Source organism: Podarcis tiliguerta, assembly GCF_965153285.1.
Source record: "Podarcis tiliguerta genome assembly, chromosome: 2".
In the NCBI taxonomy this organism is placed as follows: Eukaryota; Metazoa; Chordata; class Lepidosauria; order Squamata; family Lacertidae; genus Podarcis; species Podarcis tiliguerta.
In genome coordinates, this window is record NC_139535.1 from 38,913,020 (window position 1) to 38,923,919 (window position 10,900).

At 42.9% G+C, this 10,900-nt stretch overlaps 1 long non-coding RNA gene across 2 annotated transcripts; it reads left to right on the forward strand.

The window, feature by feature from the left end:
* The first annotated feature begins 399 nt into the window (after window positions 1–399).
* LOC310671255 lies at window positions 400–8,147 on the forward strand. 2 transcript variants are annotated; one of them, XR_014507931.1, is made up of 3 exons: window positions 400–507; window positions 1,062–1,177; window positions 7,416–8,147. It is a non-coding gene; the product is annotated as an uncharacterized lncRNA (long non-coding RNA). The 2 variants fall into 2 exon arrangements; XR_014507932.1 differs by lacking the exon at window positions 7,416–8,147 and adding an exon at window positions 4,747–5,344.
* Window positions 8,148–10,900: the final 2,753 nt, after the last annotated feature.

The following is a 10,900-nucleotide window of genomic DNA, read 5'->3' on the forward strand; positions in this document are numbered from 1 at the left end:
AGCTACTCAGCACAAGCCACAAATATACTCAAGGTCACCAGTTGCCACATGGTTATCCCTAGGCTGATGAGAAAACACACATGTGCTGCTCTCATTGCCAGAGATGCATGTGCATCTTGCCTTTCAGAGAAGCTGCAGTACTGCCAATCAGTCCCAACTCAGCCATGAAGGTCACTGTTTGGCCTTCTCTCTCTCTTAGCCTAACCTACCTCATGTTGGAGATTGCCATTAAACACAACGATGCGCATTGCAAGTTAGCGTATGAAGGGGTGAAGGACCACAGAGATGTATTGCTAGATAAATTCAGGTCACACACCTTCCCCTCTGGAGAAGAAGTGAAGCCTATCTAGTTCCTTCATCTCTCTGCATCATGGAAGCCATGAGAAGCCATGTGCACAGACTGCATGTTTGAGGCTTCTTTGCTGAGTTTTCTACCCAAGATTATTTTGCCTGTATGATCCCTGATGCTGCATGGAACAATGCATAACTGAGACCTTGAATCTGCAAGTAAATCATTTTAAACTTACTTAACAGTATGTGGTCTGCTCATGGCAAGAAGGGTGCAAAGAGGACAACTGCTGTGTGCAGCTGAACAGGATAAAAAGATTTAACAACCTATACTCCTGACACTTCACTGCGCTACTTATTTTTGTGAGTCTAATACTCTGCTACTGAGGCTCTGTGTGCAAGCTCCTCGTTTTGAATCCAGGTGGCCAGCCAATTCTTTTGTTATTTACCCCACACACATGGGCCACAGGGATTCATATATTTAATTTCCTCCCACACCTCACAGGGTTGTTGTAGGGATACAGTGAGGGAAGAACTATGAAAGCTTCTTTGAGCTCCCCGCAGCAAATAACATAAATAATGTGAATAATAATGTCAACAACAACAAGAACAACTCTTAGTGAAGGAGAAAACAGAGGCTGGACTTGGCCTCCCTCCACCAGCCCAATTAAATATGAGCAATTCTCAATTTTCTGAATGGCAATACAGGCATTCAGTTGGAGAGGATCACAATATAAACCTTTATATAAGTATTCCTCTGTTATTTTTTACAGGTTTTTAAAGCAAAAAGTCCACTGCATTTGTTGTTCCATTGTTCTGATACCAGAATTTGGCTAGTCATTGTGACATCGATAAGCCCATCTGTTTGGTGGTTCAGCTGCATCAGGGGGTAAGATCTACATCAGAGGCCCTGCTTTATGACCCACCAGTGAGAGTTCTTAGCTTGGTAAGTATCAGGCACAGCACCTCTTCAGTGGTGGCCCTGAACCGCTGGAACTCCTCCCCTAGGAGGTCGCCATCATTACCAGTCTTCAAAAGGACCTTGAAGACTTTCTTTCATCCAGTGTGCACTAGGTTAATTTGACTGTGCCATGTTGTTGTTGTTGTTTAGTCGTTCAGTCGTGTCCGACTCTTCGTGACCCCATGGACCAGAGCACGCCAGGCACTTCTGTCTTCCACTGCCACCCGCAGTTTGGTCAGATTCATGTTTGTAGCTTTGAGAACACTGTCTAACCATCTCGTCCTCTGTCGTCCTCTTCTCCTTGTACCCTCCATCTTTCCCAACATCAGGGTCTTTTCCAGTGAGTCTTCTCTTCTCATGAGGTGGCCAAAGTATTGGAGCCTCAGCTTCACGATCTGTCCTTCCAGTGAGCACTCAGGGCTGATTTCCTTAAGAATGGATGCGTTTGATCTTCTTGCAGTCCATGGGACTCTCAAGAGTCTCCTCCAGCACCATAATTCAAAAGCGTCAATTCTTCGGCGATCAGCCTTCTTTATGGTCCAGCTCTCACTTCCATACATCACTACTGGGAAAACCATAGCTTTTACTATACGGACCTTTGTTGGCAAGGTGATGTCTCTACTTTTTAAAATGCTATCTAGGTTTGCCATTGCTTTCCTCCCAAGAAGCAGGCGTCTCTTAATTTCGTGGCTGCTGTCACCCATGCTTTAACATTTATATTGCCATTGCTTTATAAATTAGTGGAGGAGTTGTTGTTGTGTGCTTTAAGCCTTAGTGAACCACCTTGTGAAAGCAGTTCCCCCAGAAAGGCAGGCTAGAAGTCTTTTATTTATTTAAAAAAGACCAACCTGCATGAGGTGGTGTTATGAACATGCTCTCCAACAAAGTTTTGCCTGAGGATCCCTTCCTAAACCAGCTTGATTTAGCTGGTCTCAGGCTGCTCTTGTCCCTTTAAATACACAGTCTAGGTAATCACTCCGTGTAAGTTAGGTAGCTGCATGAAAGTGGGACACTTTTATAGGTCACACACTTTCTTCTAGCTATGAATAGACTCAAAAGAAAATTGGGTGCTGGGGTGGGAAGGTGATTCTCCCTCTGCAACACTGAGGTCTTTTGCTTTCAAAGAGAAGGCAGATGCTTCACCTTTTAATTGTTGCATCGACTCCGCTTTCTTGTTCAATACCCATTCTTACCACTAAGATTGTCTAATCAAAGCCTCTTCCTTCCTCCATCTGGCTCACCTGCCTCCACCATTGATCCAGAATTGGAGCAGGGGGAGGGAAAGGAGGGGAGAGAGGACCCTGGGAAAGAGGACACAATTAACGCCTGAGCAGCTTCAATTCGTGGGTGTCTTTCAACATCTTGCACCTCTCTCTGCTTCCCATTCTTTTTCTCTTCTGTCCCCCCACCCTTTGTGCTCATGGGTTTTCTTTAAGAAAAGCCTTTGTCAGCAACCCAGGGAGAAGATTAAAGCTCCTGTCAGAAGGAAACAGGTTGCTTTTGTGCCCAAGTCCTTATAATCCACTTTATTAAAATGTTCCAAATCTTCCTCCAAGAGAGGAGAGATCACAGGAACATTCTCCCCAATCACCCCTGGCATGCCATCCTTTGAATGGCATCATTACGAGAGGAAGAAAGGAAGAAAGGAAAGGAAGGATGACCTAAAAAGCAGACTGGATGCTGGTGAAATGGGCTATGGAGCCTTGTACTTCAAGGTCACTGGTTCCAATTTAACCTGCAGCAGCTACCAGAAGAAAACCATTCTCGCTCAAATGGCTGCTTGCTTATACAAATTACTAGGACTATGCCGGCTGCAAGAGAGCATTCAAGACAATGCTACCCAGGTTCAAAGCACCTTCTCTTGCCTAACAACTGCCCTTGAGCACTTGCCTACCAGTAAGTAGGGGGGAAAGGGAAGGGCACAATAGCGAGAGGATCTGGGCCAAAATTGTTGCTGGTTTGGGGGCAGGGTGTAGAAGCAAGCTTGCATTTCTCCTCCACACCCCCCCAATGATAAACCTTGGTACTGTCACTACATAGAATTGCAGTCTTAATCTTTAGTCCATCTTCCTCTGGTGTTATTTTTGTACTTTTCCACTTTCCTCTGTTCCGCTAATTCCTTCAGGCTAAGCAAAGGAAGTGTGTCCCAACACAATATACACAATGACAGCAAGAAAACTGGAATCAGAAAAGAAAGAAATCAAATGCTGTAACACCCACATGAATAAGATTTTACCTCCCTCACACACACACACACACACACACACACAAACCCAAAAACCTCACATAAATATAATATTTTTATTTTTAAAAAACCAAAAAGAGTTTTCATCAAAAGGTCTCCTTCAGTAGTATTAATGTATAAATGTATAAATATGCTCTTTGGCTTATTCACAAATAATGAATGCTGTAATATTTCCAGCAATGAAACCCAGTTTATTAGAAAAGATGCAGAGATCAGAAGTAACAACACCTGAAAATAAAAATATTAATTTAGAATAATACAAATTAGTTGAAAAAATAGCAATGTGTTTAAATTCTACTTTTTAAAAGCTCATCCAATTGGGCTAATTATAACCATCCTTATCAGGACAATTGGCTGCACCATATACATGATAGCATATCAGTAATTGCTCTGAAGTAAAGCTGTGAGCTATCCTTCAGATTGGATCCTTGACCATGATGGCCACTCTGAGAACAGTGTTTGAAAATAGTATATATTCATGTCTCTAAATCTCCTTTTCTTCTGGCTCAAATGCTTCTTCCTTATGTTATATGACTTATCTTCAAAATTCTTGATCATCCTTGTAATTCTTTCCTGCATAAACTCTTTCCAGTTTTTCAGAAGCAATTGCGGGTGGGAGTTATTTAATTTTTTTTCTTTTTTGCTTCCTTGTAATACGATTGTAATAACCCTGACATTTAGGATAGGTGTTGCTAATGATGAACAATTTAAATGTCAATTAATACAGTGAAATATTAGATTCATAAGGATACAAGCACACAAACACTCATGCAACTGTCAGGGCTCAAGCCCATAGATTGGTGTGCCAAAAGATATAATGCAAGAACATAAGTTGTGTGCCACCCATCGCCCCACTTGGATCAAAGGAGAGAACTGTGGGAGCAAGCCTTACCAGCCACAGAGGCCTTCTGATGCTAGAGCAGGTTAGGTGAAGAGCCAAAACTCAGTGGTAGAGCTTCTGCTCTGCATGCAAAAGGTCCAAAGTTCTACTCCAAGCATCTCCAGACAGGGCTGGGAATATCTCCTGTCTGAAATCATGGACAGCCGTTTCCAATTGGTGCAGACAATACTCAGCTAGGTAAACCAATGGTCTGACATGATATAAGGCAGCATAGTAATAATAAATATAGCAATAAAAACCCTATATTTATACAGGTACCACTTAGAAGATCCATAAAAAAGCAACTGTACCAAAAGGAATCATTGTGAAAATAAGAAATATGGGGGGACACCAATTTTTAGCATTGTTCAGGGTGCCATATTACCAAAGTCCACCCCTGGTTCCAGACAACTCCTCTGACAAAGCATCTCAAGAGAGAACACGTGGTCAGAGTTCTTTTGGCTCACTCCATTGCACTGAGTTTGCTTGAATCAAGCCAGATATAAGGGTTTTAACTAAGCAGATAAAAGGGGCAGGCTGCCCACTGTGACCAAATAAGAGAACTATCAAGGGACTGTTCTGTGCTGCTGCTGTTTTTTTAAAAAACAGAGCTACCCCTTCTGGCCATAACCACCACGCTAATGGGGAAGGAGAGTTCACATGAAAAACAACCACCAGATAGAGGAACACTGTGATAAAAGGTCTCAGTGGAGCATGCTAGCCCTGATGATCTGCCGGCTGGCCGGCAATTTATTTCCTGCGCTGAATGCATTTGCCGGTTTTAATGACAACTGGAGTCATCTCTGCAATTAATTCTCTCAAAGGGGAATGAGAGCTGGGTCTGAATTTATTGCCCTGTGCTTTTGTTTATGAGCAGAGAGGCTGGCGACTCGTTCCTTAGGGAGGCCACCTTAATTTTGCCGCAGTGGTCAGCAGGTTATTCCCTGAGTTTCTCCTCCTGACATTTGGGTCTGACAGCAACGAAGAAAATATAACCCCTTGTCTACCCTAACAAGTGAAAGCTGAATAATATAGATGGATCAGCACACGGGAATGTTTATTTGCCAGTGAAACACTATAGTTAGTAAAAAGTCTTGCACAGTGGCTTTCCCTCTTCTTCAAGAAGAAGACACAAGGGCACACCACAACAATAAAAGAATATAAATTACGCAAAAATAAATATTTTGCTTATTCATCTCATTCCGTTTTTGATGCTTGGCCAGTTGGACATTTTATAGCTTGGGTTCCAAGTGTGCCCATAAATAATTGTGGTCCACAATGCATTGTATAGGGAAGTTTTTTATGTCTGATGTTTTATTGTATTTTTAATATTTTGTTGGAAGTTGCCCAGAGTGGCTGGGGAAACCCAGCCAGATGGGCTGGGTATAAATAATAATAAAATAGTATTATTATTATCATTACAGTGGTACCTTGGGTTACATATGCTTCAGGTTACAGACTCCGATAACCCAGTACCTCGGGTTAAGAACTTTGCTTCAGGATGAGAACAGAAATTGTGCTCCGGTGGCGGGGCAGCAGCAGGAGACCCCATTAGCTAAAGTGGTGCTTCAGGTTAAGAACAGTTTCAGGTTAAGAACGGACCTCCAGAACGAATTAAGTACTTAACCCGAGGTACCACTGTATTATCATTATCATCATCAGAGTGCTGGCACAAGGAAAACTCTTTTTATCCATACAGTGGTACAGGCAGTAGCCTTCCTAATTACTGCTAACAGAACCACTTGTTCTTGTGAGAAATAAATAGACTGAAGAGTCATCTTTCACCTTTTGATACGTTTGGCTCCTCTCTAACATATAAAATTGTTCATATTCAGTATAGCCTGGGCACTGAAGTTCTAATTCAGAGTTCAAGTTGATCGAGGTTTCCATGGGTTTAGATGCCCATAACTTGGGTGTGGCCTATTGTCAGGATGCTGTCAGCGGCTCCCGGCTGGTTGCCCAGGAAAGTGGAAAGACAAGGAAAAGTTTCTTACAGTTCTTTTTTATTTCAAACTTTACAGAGAGAGGCTATAGAACCCAGCCTCTTGGATAATGGTGTTGTCCCGAGTGAATCTCCACACATACACACCCATCTCTCCCACTTCCTCATTTGTCATCATCATCACCTCCTCTATGGGTGCTGCTAAGTGCCCTCTGTCTTTTTGCTCTCCTACTTTTAAGGCGCGCCAGGTTCTGGGAGATGGTGGGTCTGGAATGCTTTCTAATGACAACATGTCAGCCAGCTGTTCTGGCTTTCCCATGATTTCCCAACTTTTCCCCTCATCTGCCTCTGAGCTGTGATCTCCCACAAACCCCTGTTGTAAATCTATACTGTCTCCTTCCTCCCCCTCCCTGGAAGAGTCAGGATGGGGAGGCGGTCTCCGCCATTCCTCCTCTGCCCAGGCCCTGACACCTATATGTCATGTGTTTTTGGATTTGCTCTATTAGTGCTGCCCACTAAATGCAAAGGACGTTTAACAACAATCACTTGCAAGCCAGACCTGTGCCCTTCACAACTTGTAATGGAGCGAGTAGGACCACTAGCTTTCACTTTGCATGGTTTTGACAGAACCTGTCACAAGGCCAAAAGCACAGCAATTTCATCCCTCTCTCACTGGGTGGCCATGGGTCCTTCTTGTCAGATGAAAGCTGTCAGAGGACAGTACTCTAGTTGAATGCATTTTGTATTTGAAGGGGTGTCCAGTCCATGAACCATGAAAAGGGAGATCACTGCAAGGGCCTTGAAGCTGCCCATCAACAGTGAGCAGACTGAGCAAGCATACAGGTCCCAAGTGCTGTTTTCCACCTGATGAAGTGCTGCCCTGGGCAGCTACCTAACATTTCAGAGGGAGCCTACACTATTATGCAGTGAGCTCCAGGCTATGTAAGGCAATACTTTGTAGGGTATTGGTACCTCTAAAACAAACAAACAAACATTTGTTTATTCAGTAGTATCACTCAGGTGGAGCCTAGGAGTAGGAAAATAATAAAAATAAAATGTGGTATGGTATCGTGCTTATTCACATGCCGTCATTTTCTAGATCAAAAATGTCTTTGCAAGCCCTACGAGCAAGACCAAGATGTTTGGAGGACACAGTAGACAATGGGACAAGGAAGGTCTTGCCATCAAGAGCACATGACTGCAAGCATCAGCAGAATACAGAAGACATTTTGCACTTTCCTTATTTATCCAAAAAGCTATTTTTGTTCATTAAAACCTAGTTACTACCACCATCTCGCCAATAACCTGGAGTGCTTGCTTGGTTAATTTTAGCAAGCAGAGCTTTGACGAAGTAATTTTACTGTCCTCAGGGATCTGCCAGCTTATACCAGTCTTCACTATTTCAGATGAAATTGAGTTAATTTTCGCTGAAATTGCTTCTTAGCGGACAAACACATTCCCCATCATTGCAAGCTTATGCCTCTGCAGCTCTATTATTCTTTAATTTACACACCCCGGCAGTGAGGGATTAATACCTGAGACATACAAAAGGCTACAATGTGGAAAGGGGGAGGGGGAGGAGGGGAGAGGAGAGTGAGAATGGCACTCTGCAGGGAATTGGTAATGGTGTTTTAGTTCTGTAGTCAAAACATTTAAAGTTTGGCATTAACACCAAGTCAACTCTGGTTGTCCTTTCACTCTGGAAATGCATCACTGAAGTTCTTGAAAAAGGAGAGAAGCGGAGTCTTGCTGCCACATCTCTCCACCGCGTGTTCCGCTAGCATGGCTGGGCTCAGAAGACATCCGCCAGGAAAGCATTATTACAGATGGAGCTGAATTCTGAAATCAAGTGCAAAAGATTTGGGTAACTTCCAGAGAGAGATCTCACACGAAGGGGATTAGAGGGAAAGTGCCAGGTACATTATCAAACAATAGCCCAACAGCTCACCCTGACCCCCTACATAAATGCCTCATACTGAAACCCATACTGAAAGTACACACACACAGAGAGAGATTGATAATAATACAATATGGATCAGTGATACAAAGGGCAACATAGAACCAGGACCAAGTGTGGCATTTCTTCTGGTCCCAGGAACTTCATTCTGAGTCTGAAGGACTAAGGAAAAGTGGTGGTTTCCGGAGACTAAGTTGTGAGTAAGCACAGTTTGTGACATTGCACAGCATCATTGCTGATCACAGGGTATGTCTGCTAAGGCATCAGCATTAGCTCCCAATTTCCCAGTTTTGTGGAAATTGAGTCAGCGTGAGAAAGCCTGTGGTCTTAAACTGGTGAAGTAGGTTTTTTAAATCATTGATTGATTGATTGATTGATTGATAAATGAATGGATGAAAGAATGAATGTTATATGATAGTGGTATTTCCACCATACATGCTCACTAATTTTGTCCTGGACAAACAGGTTTCGCTAGCTTTTAAGGTGGGGCTTGATTATTAGCTCTGTGAAATAAATGAGAATAATAAGATGAGAGTGGTGGTAGTTTTTGAGCATGGGGGCATTATACAGCAATTGTCTAATGTTCCTCAGTTTATTATATTCTTGGTGCTGTTCATCTGCTGCTTCACGCTTTCTATTCTATTTTCCTTTCAACAGGAGAGACCAGCAAGGACCAAGCTTCAACAGAAGAGTCACGGCAAGCCAACCCTTGCCTGTACACACACACACACACACACACTATGCAATAAGATAGTTGAGCAGGAAAGAAGGCGAGAGAAAAATCGGAGAGAGAGAAAAGATGAGGGGAAGGGAGAAAGGTGAAGAAAAACATTAATAGAAAAATGGTTCCATTGAGATGAACAGTAAATATTGAAAAGCGCAAGATGCATTCAGCTGCCTAGAATTGGAATCTGACTTGCAACACCAGCTAGGGTAAATTTATTCCAGCGTTCCACCCTGCGAGCCTACCTGTCTCTCAGAAACAATTGAGGCTCAGCCTAAAACTGTATATTAAATAAGTGGCCTATTAGTGCATGGCAGTGAAGGGCAGTGAGCCAGCAGTGAGGGAGAAGGGTAGGCTGGAAGGGGTGTCTGCTTCGATGAAGTCTTTTTGTTGGCTCCAATGGGAATAAAGAAGCTGTAGGCCCCTGTCTTGGCATTCTGAGCCTGGAAAAAGCAAGGCCTTCAGCTTTGAGTATGATAAGGCAAGGAGAATATGTCTCACCCTTGCTTCACACAGCGGCATGGAAGTGGCTTACAATCCCACACTATAAGAAGTACAAATTAAGCAGTTGTGGCCATGTCATCACCATACATTCAAATCGCATGACTTTGCCCAAAGAATCCTGGGAAATGTAGTTTAAGGCTACTGAAAACTGTAGCTCTGTGAGGTGGTAAACTACAGCTTCCAGAGTTCTTGGGGGGGGAAGTGATGTGCTTTAAATGTATGATGTGGATATGAGACCTGTGCAGCTGTGGCCAATTTGGTGAGTCTCTCCCATCACTCTGTCAGGAGAAAAGATACTGATGAGTTGGGAAAGACCCAGACAATTGGCTCAGCCTACATGATTGGTTCATTCACACACACTCTCCAGCAGCAGCATAGAGGGGTGGTGTGTGTGTGTGTGTGTGTGTGTGTGAGAGAGAGAGAGAGAGAGAGAGAGAGAGAGAGAGAGAGAGAGAGAGAAGGTCCTGTTACAGAAAAGGTCGTGTATTGGACTATGCTTTATTTCACATTTGAAATATTTACAATGCATTATATAGTATACACATCCAAATCCACAGCTTAATCTACCCCAGTTACCTGTTAAACATTTAGTAGGGGGAGGTGGTATATGTCATGCTTGAAATTATGTGCTTGAATTGCCTTTGAACTTAGCGAATTTCTGTGTGGGTGGTGGTGAAACCCTAAAAGAGCAGAAAAATTATGACTGGCTCCGAGGCAGGCTTTTTCCAGCTTCTGCCTTTTAGCTTCATGCATTTTTATAGAAGTGTTGCCAGTGTGAACGGGGCATTTACATTTTTTAATCAGCCCCAACAGTTTGAAAGTAATTGAAGAATTATAATAGGTTTGTTTGTTGTTAGGCTCTTTTTCAACATTTTGGTCCAGTTTGAATTCCAATAGCTCTTTTCTTCTTTGCAAACAGCCATATCTCTATGGTGATGAAGGGACATCTATGGGAGGCCTCACAACGAAGGAGGAAATGTTTTGTTTATTGTTTGCTTTGAGCTTTTATGTGTGTTTTTGAAGAAAGGAGCCCACAGCAATTAAAAGCAAGAAGAAAATCCCTCTGGGAATGGACAGCCCGCCCTCTGTTGATAACACAGTCATTTACAAGGATCATGCACTGAGACACTGATTCTTCTGGTAGCCTTTATCAGGGCAGCAGGGAAATCAATTAGATATCCCTTCCAAGAAGCCTTTTCATTAGTGCTGACATTTTCATTATTTCAAAACAGAATCATAGGCAGCCTTAGAAAGGTAGAGATGTAGATTTGCACCAGTACACAATATGGCCAGTGCTAGCAGTCAGTCAAGTCAAAGACTTGCCTAGACCCAGTCCCAATTTCAGGACCCACTTTTATTGTGCCATCACTGTAGTCCAACTGCACAAAAATGAAAACAT